The sequence below is a fragment of the Megascapheus bottae genome, chromosome 1 (assembly GCF_031878675.1).
Source record: "Megascapheus bottae isolate mThoBot1 chromosome 1, mThoBot2.hap1, whole genome shotgun sequence".
Classification (NCBI taxonomy): domain Eukaryota; kingdom Metazoa; phylum Chordata; class Mammalia; order Rodentia; family Geomyidae; genus Megascapheus; species Megascapheus bottae.
Genome location: NC_143509.1, coordinates 90,610,345 through 90,628,671, shown reverse-complemented (window position 1 = coordinate 90,628,671; position 18,327 = coordinate 90,610,345). Strand labels below are relative to the sequence as shown.

Sequence of the window (18,327 nt, the reverse complement as noted above, 5' to 3'; positions counted from 1 at the left end):
CCCATAACTGAAAACAAAAAAGAAAAAGAAAAAAAGCTATAGTGATCAAAACAGCATGGTACTGGTACAAGAACAGGCCTGAAGACCAATGGAATACAACTGAGGACCCAGATATTAACTCACAGACCTCTAGCCACCTAATCTTTGATAAGGGAGCCAAAAATTAGAATGGAAGAAAGACAGCCTCTTCAAAATGTTGTGCTGGCAAGGGACTGGGAGTTTGGCCTAGTGGTTAAAGTGCTTGCCTAGCATACACGAAGACCCAGGTTCGATTCCTCGGTACCACATACATAGAAAAAAGCAGGAAGTGGTGCTGAGGCTCAAGTGGTAGAGCTCTAGCCTTGAGAAAGTCCAAGGACAGGGCTCAGCCCCAGGACTGGCAAAAAAAAAAAGTTGTGCTGGCAGAACTGGTTTAGCACCTGCAGAAAACTAAAGTTGGACCCTTCTTTGTCACCCTGCACCAGGATTGACTCCAAATGGATCAAAGACCTGGAGGTAAAAGCTGACACACTGAAAACTTTACAAGAAGGAATAGGAGATACACTAGGCCTCTTTGGCACAGGTCGAAACTTTCTTAATAAGGACCTAGAATCACAACAAATCAGAGAAAGGCTAGATGAGTGGGACTGCATTAAACTGCAGAGCTTTTGTATGGCAAAGGACATAGCTAGTAAATTAATTAGGAAGCCTACAGAGTGGGAGAAGATCTTCACCAACCACACAACAGATAAAGGCCTCATATCTAAAATATCAACAGCTCAAAATATTGAATCACCCCAAAATTAATCTCCAAAGAAACAACCATTCCATTAAAAGATGGGCCAAAGACTTAGAGAGTCTTCTCTGAAGAAGAAACAAAAATGGCCTATAGACACATCAAAACATGCTTGACATCTCTGGCCATAAAGGAAATGCAAATCAAAACAAGTCAAAGATTCAACCTCACTCCAGTTAGAATGGTCATAATCAAGAACTCTAATAACAACAGATACTGCAAGGGATGCGGCCAGGAGGGATCACTACTACACTGTTGGTAGGAGTGCAAACTTGTTCAACCACTGTGGAAAGCAGAATGGCAGTTCCTCAAAAGACTAAACATAGAGCTCCCCTATGACCCAGCAATTCCATTACTTGGCATTTACCCAATTGTCCAGAAACAAAAACATACTAAATCCACTGGCACAACAATGTTCATTGTAGCACTATTTACCATAGCAAAGATATGGAACCAACCCAGATGTCCCTTAGTTGATGAGTGGATCAACAAGATGTGGTATTTGTACACAATGGAATTCTATGCTTCTGTCAGAAAGAATGACATCGCCCCATTTATTGGGAAAAATCATATTAAGTGAAGTAAGCCAGACTCAAAGGAACTTAGACTCAACGGTTTCCCTCATTTGTCCTAATCAGTAGAAACCTTGGGCTTTCCTAGCAGAGATTTACAATAGAACAAAACCTAGATACAGAAGGCCTTATAGAATGACACTAAATGTAAGGACCTCCAGGATAAGGAAACAAAAGCCATATAATGAGTGACTGTTGTCCTTAATTTACTATGTTATCTCTCATCTCTTTTGCTTTCCCTTGGTTATCTTATATTGTTATAGTATTTCACCTTGTTATCCGATATATCAGATATATGTGTATTTGGTTATTTGAAATCGGATAGGGAAGGGGGAAAAACAAGATGAGGGGCGGGGTGTGGGAGGGAAATGGGGACCAAGACATGAGAAAGAGTATCAATGTATGTGAAGTAATGCACCTTCTATCTGGTGAATATAATATAACCCTTCCATTAATCAGAAAAATATATATGAAAAAAGATACATTGTACTTATAAATTGATGTATTCAATGAGAATTTTTGTAAAACTATGTAAAAGAAATTAATATATATAATTAAAAGAAAAAATTGTTATCACAATGTATAAATTTACAGGGGATATTCTCAGTCCACAAAAGTCTACCAACTGTAATGGATTGCATAAAACTCAAAATTGCCACCTGGACAATAATGAAAATTGCTGAAACTCAGTCTTTCACTGAACAAATCCCCTCTTGTCACCGTTTGTGTCTTGCTACATTAATGCTTGCAAAATCTGCATACCAAAATACAATGAGAATGTAGTAGAAATAACATTTTTGGTGAATGTTCCTTAACATTTTTGTCTCAGAGGAAATTAAAAACTCCTTCACAGTTTCTCTGCTAAAGATTTTCTTAATTCTCACTCAACAAACTATCTTGAAAAGTAAAGTTTTGAAGTACAACTTCTGAATTTAAAGTGCTAAGTAGAAATATAATTTATTTTTATCATTTGAAATAAAATGCTTTATAACTCAACTACTGCCTCAATTCTATCATTTCTTAAAGAATTCCCTCTACCCTACAGTGATGAGGTTAATCAGAGAAAGAGGTTAATTCATTTTCCTATAATCTGTGTTCTAATCTTTGCTGTGTCTTGTGCAATCATACTACCAACCATTTTCTCAGCTACACTTTAGTGCAGATACTTCTAAAATTTGGCAAAAAAAACCTAAATGAGGAAATGGCTTATTCAATCTCATCCTTATCCTCTCATCACATTTCTCTCTTTCTTCTCATTCTTACATTCTCATTATACATTCTTGTAATTATTTTCTGGAAGTTATGTCTGGTGTCAGATAAAACTTCTATTTAAACTAGTTAAATATCTTATAAGAATTCTATAAGGTAGATACCAAAATAATCTGCAAATTTTATGAATAGAGAAAGTGATGAAGTTACATCTTTCTAAATTATACAAGGAAATAGTAGCTATTTCTATGTTGTCATTTGTGTAATGATCTTCGATCTTGAAGGGACTAGAACTGTATTTCTTTAGAATGATTTTTTTGGCCAGTCCTGGGGCTTGAACTCAGGGACTAAGCTCAGTCCTTGGGCTTTCTCAAGGCTAGAGCTCTACCACTTGAACCGCGGCACCATTTCCAGCTTTTTCTGGGTAAGTGATACTGAAGAATTGAGCCTGAGTCGATATGTGATTTCTTGGTACTGCATACATAGAAAAAGCTGGAAATGATGCTGTGGCTCAAGTGGTGGACCCCTAGCCTTGAGATAGCCCAAAGAGAGCAGTCAGGCTCTGAGGTCAAGCCCCAGGACTAGCAGAACAAAACAAAAAAAGAGATCACTTTAATAAGCTGGGAATGTGGTTTATGGGAGAGTGCTTATCTAGCATTCATGAAACCCTGGGTTTAATTCATTAGTACCACATAAGCAGACAAAGAAAAAGCCAAAAGTGGTGCTGTGGCTCCAGTGAAAGAAGCTGAGGAGCAGTGCTCAGGTCCTGAGTTCAAGCTTCAGGACTGGCAAAAATAAAAGGTAACTTCTTTGTATACCTCTTTTTAAGTTAATAAATATTTCAATGATAAATAAACAAAAGGCAAGTAAAAAGAAGAAATATAATTTTTAATGGCCTCTATCTCCATGATGGGCATTATGTTAGATTTGGGAGTCAAGTTTTAGATATTTTACTTTAAGTGTTTAAAAATCCTTATGGTAGTATATCCTTAGAGTTATACCCTCAGGTATAAGGGTGTAACTATAAAAGGCACAGAAATAGAGTAATTACAAAGTACTCAAATAGCATTCTTCTGGATAACTACTTGACTAAAATATCTAGATTGGCTTGTATGTTCTTTTTCCATCCATCACTTCTCTATAGAGTAGTCTTTTGCTACACTGGATATATTATATCTTTATCTAGTAAATTGCTGGTTCTGTCATCAGGCTATAAAACCATTGTTTCTACTGGAATTCTGTTTTATTTCTCAAACCAGTAATGTTTATCTTACCTACCATTTATTAGGATCACATATATATGCATTGGTTTCACATCCTTAACCCAATGCAAACACTTCCTGTCCTCAATTCTAATCATCTGTACATGTTTCTCTAATTAGAATGAAAGCCCCACAAATATTATGTCAAATTTATTTTTATAGCTTCAGTTCTTGGCCAGGCAGAGAAAGATTCAAAAATGCCAAATACATTATTTTAATTTAAGGGTTTTAAAAAATTTAAGGCACTTTGCCAGTGGTAAAATATATATTGATACAAAACATTAGTATTATGAGGTTTGTTGTTTAAACTATACTTTCAGGATTTTAAATAATTTCAGTTTTGTTTGCCAAAGAGCAAAATATAATAAAGTTTTGCTCTTTATTTTTATTCATTTATATAGTGCTAGTTCCTAAGAAAATACAATAAATTATCACTTTCAGCTCTTAGATAAGAAGATAAGATAAATGCATATTATTTAAGCTCTTTACTTTCAAGATTGCTCCTGAAATGTATTTTGAAAAGCATGAATACTCAATTCCCTTACTTGACGTATTTAAAGACAAAGAAAAAAATTAAAGAAATATATGATTAATTTGAAACATCTCTACAGGGATAATCACTTATTTCCACTACTGTATCATAAATAAGCCATGGCAATCTTATTAATCTTATTAACTGACTTTATCTAATTAGTGTCAAAGGCAAGGTACATGTCCTGAGTAAAAGATTGTATTCAAAAATAAGCACTTGTGCCAAGATGTGCATAATGAGAAATATTTTTCAAAGAACTGTTTTCACAGAGAATGCTCTGGAAAGATTTCATGGGTGATCAGTTTAATTTATTCTAACAAATATTTCCTGAGTATACATTAGAGTCCAACTATATGGGAGGGGTGTGTTCTTTATTCTGCCAAAAGACCTGCAAAGCCTGCAAAGTTTCCAAGTCACAAAATTTCTTAAGGATTGTAGGGGACAAACTTGCTCACTCTTGTAATCCTAGCTACTCAGGAGGCTGAGATTGAGGATCTAGGTTCAAGATCATCACAGGCAGGAAAGTCTGTGAGACTCACCCTCACTTAATCATTGGAAATGGCTCTGTAGCTCAAAAGAGTGTGAGCCTTCAGCAAAAGAACTCAGGAACATTCCCTGAGGTCGAGCTCCATGACTGAAAACAAAGATAAAGAAGATGAGAAAAAGAATTTTAGGATTAATGAAAGTTTATATATTTTTTTTTTACTTTTTTATTTTACTGTTGGGATAATGTATAGAGGGATTGCAGTTAACATTCATCAGGTGCATTACTTCTTGCAATTGATACCCCTTCTCATGTTTTTGTATGTGTTTCCCTTTTCACACCCCTCTCAATCATCTTGTTTTCACCCTTCCCTTCCCTATTTCAAATAAACAAATAAATGTATTACTACATACCAGGTAACAAAGTCAGATTCAGTAACAACATGAGATTAACCATAAAGGCAACAAAAGAAGAGAGAAATAACACAGTACATTAAGAACAACCCTCACACAAGATAATACTCTTGTTTCCATATCCTGGAGATCCTTTCATTTAGTCTCATCCTATATGACCTTATACACATAGGTTTTGAGCTATTGTAATTCTTTGCCAAAAGAGTCCTAGATGTGTACTAGTTATTACAAATGAGGGAAATTATTGAGCCTATGTTCCTTTGGGTTTGGTTTACTTCACTTAATATAATTTTTCCAAGTCTTTCTATTTCCTTACAAATGGGGCGATGTCATTCTTTCTAATGGCAGCATAAATCCATTGTGTATAAGTATCACAACTTTTTGATCCATTCATCTACTGAGGGGCATCTTATTTGGCAATGAACATAGTTGTATTCGTGGCTTTATTATGTCCTTGTTTCTGGATATTTGGGCAAATGCCAAGGAGTGAGGTAGCTGGGTCATAGGGGAGCTCAGATCCTGGGCACTGACCTTGAGTTTTCTCAAGGATATCACTCTACCCTTTAGCCACAGCACCATTTCCAGCTATATTCTGATTAAATCTAGAAAGTATAGTTAGTAGAATTTTCTGCCTGCAGCCATTAAGCAGACATTTCTGCCTGACTTTTTGTGTACCCTACCACCTTCTAATGTGTTCAGCTGAACCTCATTAGAACTCTATCTGATCTACCATCCATGATATCAGATTTTTTAAAAAAGCCAGGCAAGTACAGTTACAAAATCTCTAAGGTTAAGTTGCAAGATCTTCTTCATTGTAGAAATAAATCTCACACAGAATTTGCTAATTTGCCTTATTTTTTTTTCCTCATCCTGTATACTCCTCTCTGAATAGGAACTTTTTCTTTTTCATACTTACTGCAACTAAAATGTATGCTGAAACATTCATTTCTCTCTCTACTTTTATCCATGTTTGCTTTATTTCCAAATCAACACTTCATTTAGTAAAGAAAGCAAAGTTCAGTTTTGTTTTGTTTTGTTTTTTGCTTGCCATGCCATTTGTATTCTCTTACAATTTCAAGTCTTCTCCTGTACTCTAAGAAATGCTTCTACTCTCAAGTTCGCCTCATGGACCTTGTCTGTTATACCCTAAAATATTGCAGGAGCTGCTCTTTCTGCCCAGATGTTATTCCTAATTATCCTGAAACACTCTTGTTTTCATAACATAAGCTTCTTGTACACATTGACTTTTCAACCAAACTATCCCTTACTTAGGGAAACTTCCATTGATCTCAGTACTCAGTCCAATCATCTTCAGAACAAATTTAAGAGCTTTATTTTAGCTTGCTTTCTAAGTGCTTATCATAATTAAATCTTTTATTATTTGATCAATGCTTAATTCCCCTTCTGGACACTGACTCCATGATTACAAAAACCATAACTCTGTGTGCCACATGACCTGTCCAAAACTATGCTGAGCCAAAACAATATAGAGGATAAATTTAAATGTGAACTTCCAGTAGAACAATCAAAGTAAAAGTTTGAATTATCTCAGAAATTTTCTGTCCATGTGGAGATGTATGGCTGCTGAATAATGTTATTTTTCATTTAACTTTTATGTAAAATTGTTTGAGTGTAAGCATAATAATAATTCAGGCCCAGAGTTTTTGAAGTATCTATTAAAATATAGTATTATCATTTATTAGTTACACAAGATTTCATTGTGATTTTTACATGTATGCACACATGTTGCCCGCATCTAATTCATCTGTTTTTCCCCCATCTTTCTTCACTATTGAGAACAATATTAATGGATATCATTGAGTTTTTCCCCCATGTGTACAGTACACTCACTCCTTCACACTCTTGATGAACACAACTTGTTCTACTTTTTTGACACTCATGTTTAGTGCATATATATTGCATTAAATAATTTCACTATGGTATTGCACACACACACAATTAGATTTTACTTAGATGAATCATCTTTTTTGCTCTCTCATTATTAAATAGCCTAATTTATTGTTAATTATTAAATAGCCTTCATTGAGTCTCATTAAGCCATGTTAATGCACAGATGTTACCAGAAAACCGGTTCTACACAAAAGTGATTAGAGGGAAAATCCTCTCTAGTCTCAAACAGAAAAGAGTGCTGTACTATGTTATGCCTCATCTCTTTTGCTGTCCCTTTGTTATCTCATGTTGTTACAGTATTTTACCTTGTTATCTGGTGTATTGTATATATGTTTATTTGGTTATTTGAAATAGGATAGGGAAGGGGGAAAAAGACGAGGGGTGGGGATGGGGCGAGAGAAATGAAAACCAAAACATGAGAAAGGGTATTAATGTTTGTGAAGTAATGCACCTTCTATCTGGTGAATATAATGTAACCCTTCTATTAATTACAATAAAAAGTATATGAAAAAACAAATAAAAAGAGGGCCGGGAGTTTGGCCTAGTGGCTAAAGTGCTTGCCTAGCATGCATGAAGACCTGGGTTCGATTCCTCGGTACCACATACATAGAAAAAAGCCGGAAGTGGTGCTGAGGCTCAAGTGGTAGAGCTCTAGCCTTGAGAAAGTCCAAGGACAGTGCTCAGGCCCTGAGCTCAAGCCCAGGACTGGCAATAAATAAATAAATAAATAAAAAATAAAAAAATAAATAAAAAAATAAAAAGAAAAAATAAGTGCTGTAGTGGTTGGTTTATGACTCCGTAAACAAATACCAAAAACTCAGAAGTTTATGAACAATTCAGTGTCATTGGTGACAGTTTTGGAAATTTGGAAACCTATGATTAAAGTGCCAGGTGTAGGTCAGGAGTTTGGCCTGGTGGTAGACTGTTTGCCTAGCATGCACAAAGGCCTGGGTTCAATTCCTCCTTACCACATACATAGAAAAATCTGGAAGTGGTCCTGTGGCTCAATTGGTAGAGTGCTCACCTTGAGAAAGCCCAAGGACAGTGCTCAGACCCTGAGTTCAATCCCCAGAACTGGCAAAAATGTGCCAGCCACTTTGATACCAGATGAAGGACTCATTTTGGTTCACAGACAACATCTTCTACGTATGTGAGGGCACAAAGTACAAATGAATGTATAGAGCAAGAGCCAGCTTAACCCAACTCTCTCTCCAAAGGTCTTTTCTATAACTCCACCATTATAGTCATTACAGTTCAATTTGTCTTGTAAGGAATCAAAAATATTCAGACCATGACCATCTTTAAATGGGTCCATTTTTTAGCTTAGTAATAATTCTATGCGACTAGACATGAGCAGAGAGTGTCTTACACTTAAAGAAAGCAGTTATTAACAGAGTTGAGCAGAAGAATTAAAAGTTGGAAGTTGGTGGCTCATTTCTCTAACTCTAGGTAATCAGGAGGCTGAGATCTGAGAATCATGTTTCAAAGCCATCCCTGGCAAGAATGTCCATAAGAGTCTTATCTCCAATTAACTACCAGAAAACTGGAAGTGGCTCAAAGTGGTAGAGTGATAACCTTGAGCAAAAACAAACAAAAAACAAAACAAAACAAAAAACTCAGGGCTAGCATCCAGACCCCCAGTTCAAGAATCACAACTGACAAGAAAAAAAAAAACAACCAAACAACAACAACAAATGTTGGAGTGTGACAATATTAATCATTTGGCCAAAGATTTTTTGATTCCTTACCGAACGTGTACCCTTACTACTGCTAATGTAAAGACAGTCAAGTATGCTAGGCAAAGAAAGCCTTGGTGTGGATAATTTATGGAGCCTAAAGAGGAAGCATAAAAGCAATGTTGAGAAAATAATTCTTAAATACCAGCCAGCCTTGACTGGTAAACAGCAGTCAAGAGAATGTGGAGACAGGAATGTTGCAAAGAAGAGCACATTCTCTGCTCTCCTTTTGCTCAATGTTCATGCTCTTCCAATTTAGCCACAGTTCCATTTCTGGCTTTTCAGTGACTATTTGCAAATTACAGTTTCATGGACTTCCATGCCTGACCTAGCTTCAAACCATGATCCTCAAATCTAAGACTCCTAGGCTTAAAATCACAGGTTGAGACTCCAGAGGCAGGCTTTTCCTCCCCGTTTCTACTGGTAGTATGCTACATTAAATATATATGATATTTTATCCATGGATGGATTTTAGCACTGATGTGAATCAGCTATTTATTAAAAGGTAAAAGAAAAGTTCTATTTAATATTTTCAAGCTTTTGAATTCTTAAATTTATTCATTTGTATGGGTAATTGTTACTTAATGTTTTACCCATATTTTATTGAGTAGTTGACTCAGTATCCAATTTAATATCTCTTTACATAGATTCATTCCAGAAAGGAAGTTCATAGTATGAAAACTTTAATTATCAATCAGGATAGATTTTCATGAACAAGTAGAGAATCATACAGAGTAAAACGTATATTTACTTCAGAGAAAATGGAAGCAACTCTTCCCTTTCTTGATAGATTTACTCACACATAATTTGAATTAGTCACTTGGGCAGACTTTTTTAAATCACTTTTTAAGAAATTACATATGAAATGAGCCCCATAAAAATGTTAACTGTTCTAGTATAGCTAAAATGGTAGTCATTTCTTAGATCAGATCAAATTTACTTAAAAAAATCTGTGAGAAGAAAAAACCGTTAAACTCTGAAAAATGTAATGTAACTTTTATCTGGAAAAGATAATACAAGAACAGATTTTTAGTGGGAGGGAGCAACCTGGAGCAACAATCATTTTGACAGAACATACCTAACATTCACAGGCAGCAAATTAGACATGAGCATAACTTGACAGTTTAAAAGCATCATGACTTGCACATCCATGCTTTCAATTTTCTTCCTACATGTAGTTTAAAATATTCAAATGTTAAGGTCTGATACATGAACTTATTTAGGGCTAAGGCATATAACTAAAATGTATCTTCTTTGTACAGTTAACCATGAAGGTAGAATATTAACTCACATGAGCAGGCACACTGAAACAGAGAAAATAGTGATACAAATTTCAAATTGTCTATTTTACTCAACTAAAACAGTTTTATTTGCACAAAATGGTACATATTTGATTAGCTTCAAAATATTTATATTATTTTAGAACCACTACTCCTTATCACCGTAAGTGATGCATACAGTTGGGTGCAATGTTAAATTTAATTTGATTAGGAAATGTTTTCACTAAAATTCATTATGCTACAAATAAACTGAGGTATCAAAAGGTTGAACAACAGAATCAAAAGGTAAGATATGTCAAATTTTAGGACAGATTCAGCTGGTGCTAGGTTTCATAGGAAATATGGAGGTTCTGTTATCATGTAACTGAGAATGTGAAACATATAAAATGGTACACAGGTGTGTGTGTATGCTTGTATATACACTAATATATACATACATATATACACATGCACTATATATATACACAGGTCAGGTGGTTAGCCAAAATAAACTTCTCTATCCAAATAATATTCTTAGGGACATTTTATTTTATTTTAATTATAATTTTTTTATTTCAATGCATAGATGGGTTACAGTTATATTTGCCAGATAGAGTGTGTTACAGTTATATTTGCCAGATAAAGGGTGCATTACTTCTCACATATTGATATCCCTTCTTGTGTTTCTGTCCTCATTTCCTCCTCCACCCCTCCCCTCCTATTTCAAATAAACAGGTAAACATCTATATCGTATACCAGATAACAAAGTAGGATACTGTAACAATATGAGATTAACCAAAGGGCAACACACAAGAAGAGAGAAAGACATAATACATAAAGAATAACAGTCACTTACAATTAAGCTCTTGTTGCCATGTCCTGGAGGATCATTAATTTGGCCTCATCTTATAAGGTCTTACATATCTAGGGTTTGAGCTATTGTAATCCTCTGCTAGGAGAGTTCTAGATGCGCACTAATTATTACAAATGAGGGAACCATTGAACCTATGTTCCTTTGGGTCTGGCTTACTTCACATAATATGATTTTTTTCCAAGTCTTTCTGAAGGCAGCATAGAATTCCATTGTGTATAAATACCACATCTTGTCGATCCAATCATCAACTGAGAGGCATCTGGGTTGGTTCCATATCTTTGCTATGGTAAATAGTGCTGCAATGAACATCGTTATGCTAGTGGATTTAGTATGTCCTTGTTTCTGGACCAATGGGAAAAGACCTAGTAGTGGAATTGCTGGGTCATAGGTGAGATCTATGTTTTGTCTTTTGAGGAAACATACTGCTTTTAAGGACATTTTAAATATTACAAATAAACTATCAAATATACTATAAAATCTACAATGTACTTTTGCTGCTCTATTTTTGTAAAAATGTATATTTCTTTGATATTCATCAAAATATAAACACTAGATGGAGATCTTCTAATAAACGGTCATAGGTTTATATAGAACTAGAGTTTATGCTTCTTTAAGAAAATATCTTCCAAGAATTAAAATTAGTAAATGAGAAACATGCACACTTAATTTAGGTGACTTGTCTTGGATAGTCTCATATTTACAAATATCCAAAAAATTTTGTGCAAATATATTACTAATTCAATATCTCTGTGGATTGAATTACATCTATAGGGAATTATGTAAAGAATGTTCCTGTTGATGAAAATAATAATTAAGATTATATCTACACATCTACTCTCAGAGCTGTCAGATCTTTTGACACTTTCAATTTAACTATCATAACAGCACTTTGAAAGGAAGTGTGAAAGAAAAATCTTGCCTGGAGAAATTATCTAACATCAAAAAACTATCAGTTTTCCTTTTGGTGTTTCTAGTCATTTTCTTTGTCAATTAGTTAAAAAAATGTGTTACAGAGTTTTTAAGATCTATATTTCATTGCTGAAAAAGTGGGTGATTTTTGTAGCAGCCAGAGCCCTTTTCCCCAGATTTTTCTTCAGACCTTTAGCTCCTGCCTAGTTTAAGGAATCCAGTTAAAAGATGTTGTGAGTAGCATACTATGTAAATTAGTCAAAGTAACATTAAGGCTAGGCATGGAACATACCTTAGCATTACATTGTTGCTTAGGGAAAATCCAATTACTGTGCTTTATCCAATCCAATAGCCTGGTGGATGGTCCACAAATTGGGAGACTAATGACTCCTGCCGCAATTCTGATCACTTATTTCTGTGAATGAGTCTTCACATAATCATATCATCCAGGCTCCCTGGCAAGCCTACAAGTATCTGAAAACCATTATAATCTTGACAGCCCGTTTCTGAGAGATTCTGACTCAAGAATCTGAGGTTCTGGAAAACCAGGTCAGGATTCCTCACCACCAAATCATGTGAAACTAAAAAGAATTACTGTCTTAAACCAATAAATTTTGGAAAATTCGCTGTGGAGCTTGATAACTTAATTTCCACTTCCATTGACAATTTGGGTAATAATAATCTCTTTTCTGAACTGGCACTTTATTTATTTTTATTTATTTATTCATTTTTGTTGGTCGTGGAGCTTGAATTCTGGTCCTAGGCGCTGTCCCTGAGCTCTTCATTTCATGGTTTACAGCCTTACCCCTGGAGCCTTGACCCCACTTCCGGCTTTCTAGTGGTTGATTGAAATTAAGACTCTCACAGTCTTTAGTGCCCAGGTTGGCTTTGAACCACGATCCTTAGATCTCAGCCTCCTGAATATCTAGGATTACAGGCATGAGCCACTGTGCCCAACCGAACTGACAGTTTTCCATCTCAGAATTATTTTTGAAAGTTTCCCAAGTGAAATCAATCAAAACTGCATATGCAATGCTTTCATTTATCTTGTCTTCACACTGTTGTGATAGAACACAAACAGTGGAGTGCATTAAGACGTGAGCATTGTTATGAAGAGCACTAAATCCTGCTGGTGGGATGACAGGTTGGGCATGATGAGGATTGCTTTGAGTTTCAGTAGAGTCAGAGGGATAGCCACACCAATAGGCACACTTTGAACAAATTTAACAGCAGAAATATCCACGGATGAATGCTAATATTCAACCGCTGTGCTTAAAAATTCAGGGATGCACTTGATTTTTCTTCACAATATATCTGTGTGCTCAAAGAAGACCACCGAGATAGAGGCATCTCAAATGCAAAAGCAAGGTTTATTGCGGGTTACAAGCCAGGTAGGGAACACATCCGCAGGCACTCACTCAGCAGCTAGGCTGGGAGGAGTCGTTGATTGGGTTTACACAGCCTTTTTACAGGCAAAAAATCACACCCATCAGGTAGTCGAGTGAGATAAGATAGAAATTAGGGAGCTTCCCAGGATGGTGGAAACTGATGGCCCGAAAGTTCTCAAGCCAGCTGGGTCCCATTCAACTGTCAGAGAGTAGTTTTACGGTCAGGTTAGTTCCTGGAGCTTATGGACACTTGTATGAACAATGGCTGACTAGGGTTCAGAAGTTCCTGTTTGTGCAGCCTCTGGGTTTACTGAAGGGGTTGGGTCTGGGGGGGTCTCTACATATTCAGTTGAAAAAATAGTATATTCATAAGTTTATGGCTTTATTCTACTTATAAAGTAGCAAACAGACAAATTAAACACAGAGAATGGAGAAATGTGCTTTTCATGCTGATTCTATTATGTAAAATATTAGGATAGTAACCTGATATGTAATATCTATGTATCTATCTATCTATCTATCTATCTATCTATCTATCTATCTATTTATCTCTATTTTCAGTAGATAGTACGTATCTCTAAATCATAAATAGACTATATATAATACTTATATGTATCTCTTATGTTTTCTTATATATTAATTTATATGAAGTGATATTATAAGAGTAAGATATGACCTGTCTGTTCAGTGGAGTATAGGGCAGAAAAGAAAATGAACAAACAGAAAACACTGATTTTTAAATAGATTGAATACTTGTGTGATTACCTTTTTTAAGGAGAAACAGAAGTTCCACCTTTATTCTGGACTTAAACAAAAATGTCAGAGTTAAGAGAAACATGATTGACATCTACTATATAAACATGTAAGCACAATTTCTCCCAGTATGAAAATACTATCTGGAATATGTAGCCAAATGACAACAATAACAACAACAACATACATAGCTAAGAATACTAAAATTAGGAAGAAATTTGAGAAAGCAATAGGGAATTTTTTTCAATGTAAAAAAATGCAAGTAAAATAAGTGTAAACCACTTTCATATTTGGTAGTAAGTCTCAGAATCACCTCCAAAGGTAAAAAAAAAATTTCTACAGACATAGGACGCAGGGACAAATGCTAAATGGAAATATGAAAGTGACTGCAAAAGCTGAATTTAGATACTGGTTTGATGCCTTGGTTTGGTAAAATGATCAGAAATAAATTTTCTTCTCATGTCTCCATACTTTTATTCTTAGCGAGCTTCAAACTGAAGCTATTAAAACACACTAATGATAGATCCATGATTGTATAGTCATGTAGCATCATTGTAATCAGTAACAACAATGATATTCTTCAATTGAGACACTTTCTGTGGTTGTACTTAAAAATAAAAACTGTTCTTGAAAACCTTCCAGCAGAAGTAGCTGGAAGGTTTTTTCTTCTGATTCTGGAACTTGTGTACATAGAATCAAATAACCTGAAATGGCTTCATTAATTAAGGTGATTATGGAGTTGACCACCAGAGGGGGCATTGAGAATGGGAACAGATCCACACACACACACACACACACACACACACACACACACACACACACACACACACACCCTCACACACATACATATGCAAAAGGTTAGAGAAGTTCAATTTGACATCAATTTCCAGATCCTAGTCTCTGGAAATAAGACCAAACTGACAAATTACATTGACAGAAGTCACTAAATGCACATAATAAAAATACTTGAAATTTCATCAGAATTATGTTTTTATTCTGTACTATATAATAAGTCCAGAAAAACCCATTTACAACCTGTTATTACAACTACATTTTTCACCTCTCTATTATACTTTTGTGGAGAAGATCAACAAACTTTAGACCTTGGAATGTAGATGCACATAAAGATCAGAATGCCTTCTCTCTCCCACACACAAAAAATTAATTCTCACTGTTTTCAGGATTCAGGTAGACTCTAGTCTTTGCTTTCACTGAAGAATGCTACTCTACTACTTGAACTAGCCTCCACACTTTCAGATGTTTCCTGGTTAATTAACAAATGGCTCAGATTTGTTTTCTTGGGCTGTCTTCAGACCATCATCCTCAAATCTCGGCCTATTGAATAGCCAGGATTGTAGCTATGAGCCACAATGCTCAGCAAAAAAATTTGCTTAGCTGTTAAGCCCAGAGAAGGAGGGACATGATTTGGACTTCCTTGATTTGAAAAATGTAATAGGAATAGACTTTGGATTTATTTTACTCTAGGATGTCTTGTCCTGTTCACCAGAGTAATGCAAATGTTAAGTACTTAAAAAACATAAGCCAAATATGAATAAACATATTACTATAGAACTAGGTCATTCAATCCCAGATGCAGACAAACCAGAAGCTAAACTGAGTTGTGAGTAATTGACTGTCTCCTTGTTACCTCTTCTTCCTGCTTCATTATACATCACTGATAAGTCAGAGACAGAAAGACATAATAAATTTAAGTTGTAACTACTAAATATTATTAAAAATATTCAACTACCGTATTTCACCAAAATTGAAGCTCTGTTTACAAATACAAAATAGAAAAATATAAATTCACTAGGTTCCAGTGGCTCAGGACTGTTATCCTTGCTAGTCAGGAGGCTGATATCTGATGATCACACTTTGAAGCCAGCTGGGGAAGAAAAGGCATGAAACTTACCTCCAATAAACAACTAAACTAAAAGAAATTGGAAGTGTATCAAGACAAGAAGTGCTGATCTTGAGCAAAGAGAAGGTCAGGAATAGTGCCTAGGTCTTGAGTACAAAAATAAACTTTTAAAGGGTGGAGGTTGATATTTATCAAGATACATTGTATTTATACACTGTTTTATTAAAGGGCAACTCCTTAGTAAAGTTACGTAAAGATGAAAAAATAACATTCAGTGGAAATCACACCTACAAACCCAACCATATACCAATCATTGACTTTATAAATGATTAACTTTATTCATTTATCTTTAACAAGCTGTTTACTACTCCATTTTGCAGGTTTATTTTAGTTAAATGTTTAATTATTGTTAGTATTGTTGGTTGAATTTGGGTATTTGGTTTTGGCCCATACTAGGCAAGTGTTTTTACATCTTGAACCACATCTCTGGCTATTTATGACATTAGCTATTTCTCAAAAAGAGTCACTCAGGTCACAATTATCCTGTCTTCTGCTTTGCTGAGATTACAGAGAGGGTACACCATTCCATATTGAGATCTGGTCTTGGGCTTGGTAGCTTTTTGCTCAAGCTGATCTTAGCTCCTAATATTTCTGATCAATGACAACTGAATAGTTGGGAACAAAAGTACTGCCACTATGGCCACATCACTTTTTGTTTTGTTTTTCTTTTATGTTTAGAAGCTAAAGGTGCAAAGTAAAGCAAAATCTCCCACTATATTTTGTTTTTTTCACATGAAAACATGAAATAATTGAAACATGAAAATATGAGAATGGAAAGCAAAATTAAAGACTGTCAATAAGTTTCAAAATAAACAAATAAAAAGACAAGTCAATTATGTGAATAATTATAGAAAAGGAAACAAGCAGTTCTATTATTCTATTTTATAACTTTGATGGTATCAACTTATTATTACTTTCTATAATTTTCCCTGTATTATTAAGTCATCTTTAAAATGAAACACATAAAGTAGTGGATGGCCGACAAGTTGAAACATGGTTGGATTCAGATAGGGAAGGGAGGGTTTCTGGCTGGCAAGGAAACATTTTTTCCTTTTCTGCTATTATCAAACTCTCACTTTCAATTTCTCATGGGAAGATGTTGAAAATAGCACTATACACTTACACCACTGTAACTCCAAATCTTCTTGTCCTAGAAGAAAGTATGCAAATTTTGGGCAGCAAGGTCCACCTTGTTCTACTTTATACCAAGTAAAATAATTCACAGATACATAGAAGAACCACTGTGAAAAATATCATGAGAATTTTGAAAGCCTTGTACATTTTATGATCCCTTTCCCTGAGAAGTTCCATTTAATTACCCATTCTTTTATTCTTTGCACATATGTTCTTAATTTGCATGGTACACTTTGCATTTATTTGTAGATTGCTGTTGGTAAAACATTTCTTAATGTTGGGTGAATGTACATTTATTTTTCTATCACCACAACTGGATGGAAATTGCACGCAGGACAAGTACTTAATTGACTTTCTGTGCCCCTAAGCGAAGACAAGTGCTCAATAAAAGTTTATCGAAAATGAAAACTCTTCCTTTAAATCCCCTTTCTACCACTTCACATGAAAACTGCAAAAGGAAAGGTTGATTGGGCTATATAAACTTTCCAATATTTGTGAGTTAAATAATGATGAATGCACAGAACTGTTGTCTAAATAAAATTAAGGGAGTAGATGATAAGTATATGTGACTAGAGAAATTTTAATTATTAATAAAGATGTTAAATTATGAAATGCTAAAAATTTCGATGCTGTAATATTCAATGAAAACTGGATGGATAGTATAAAATGTAATATCTACAGACACAAACACTGACAAAAGTAAATATCATTGAAATTCATGTGAAGCATGAATTTCTTTTTTAAATGATCTTCCGATATAAGAATAATACTGATGTTAGGCACTGATGTCTCACGCCTGTAAATCCTAATTACTCAAGAGGCTGAGATCTGAAGATTGTGATTTGAAGCCAACCTGAGCAAGACAAATCAAGGAAACTCATGTCTCCTATTACCAAACAAAAGAAGCAGGAGTTATGGCTCACTTGATCTAATGACAGACTTAAGGGGGAATGATCTGAATTCAGTGACCCAGTGCAGAAAGAACAGCCAGAATGACTACAACAAACATTGTATTTGTAGAGTGATAGAACTCTATTAAAGTAGTTCTTAGTTTGATATATTTCATGGAAGTTTGATCTTGTGCAACAGATGTTAAAGTATCTATTCATTATTGGTTAATAACATCAATTCCAGGATGTTAACAGAAAAAAATATCTAGAGTATTTAGAAATACAATCTGAGCTTTCTCTTTGTG

The 18,327-nt window shown here is 34.9% G+C and overlaps 1 long non-coding RNA gene across 1 annotated transcript in view; it reads right to left on the bottom strand.

Moving 5' to 3' along the window:
• LOC150069579 (uncharacterized) overlaps positions 1-18,327 on the bottom strand; it is an 87,350-nt gene that overhangs the window by 11,078 nt on the left and 57,945 nt on the right. The gene's annotated exons all lie outside the window — the stretch shown is intronic.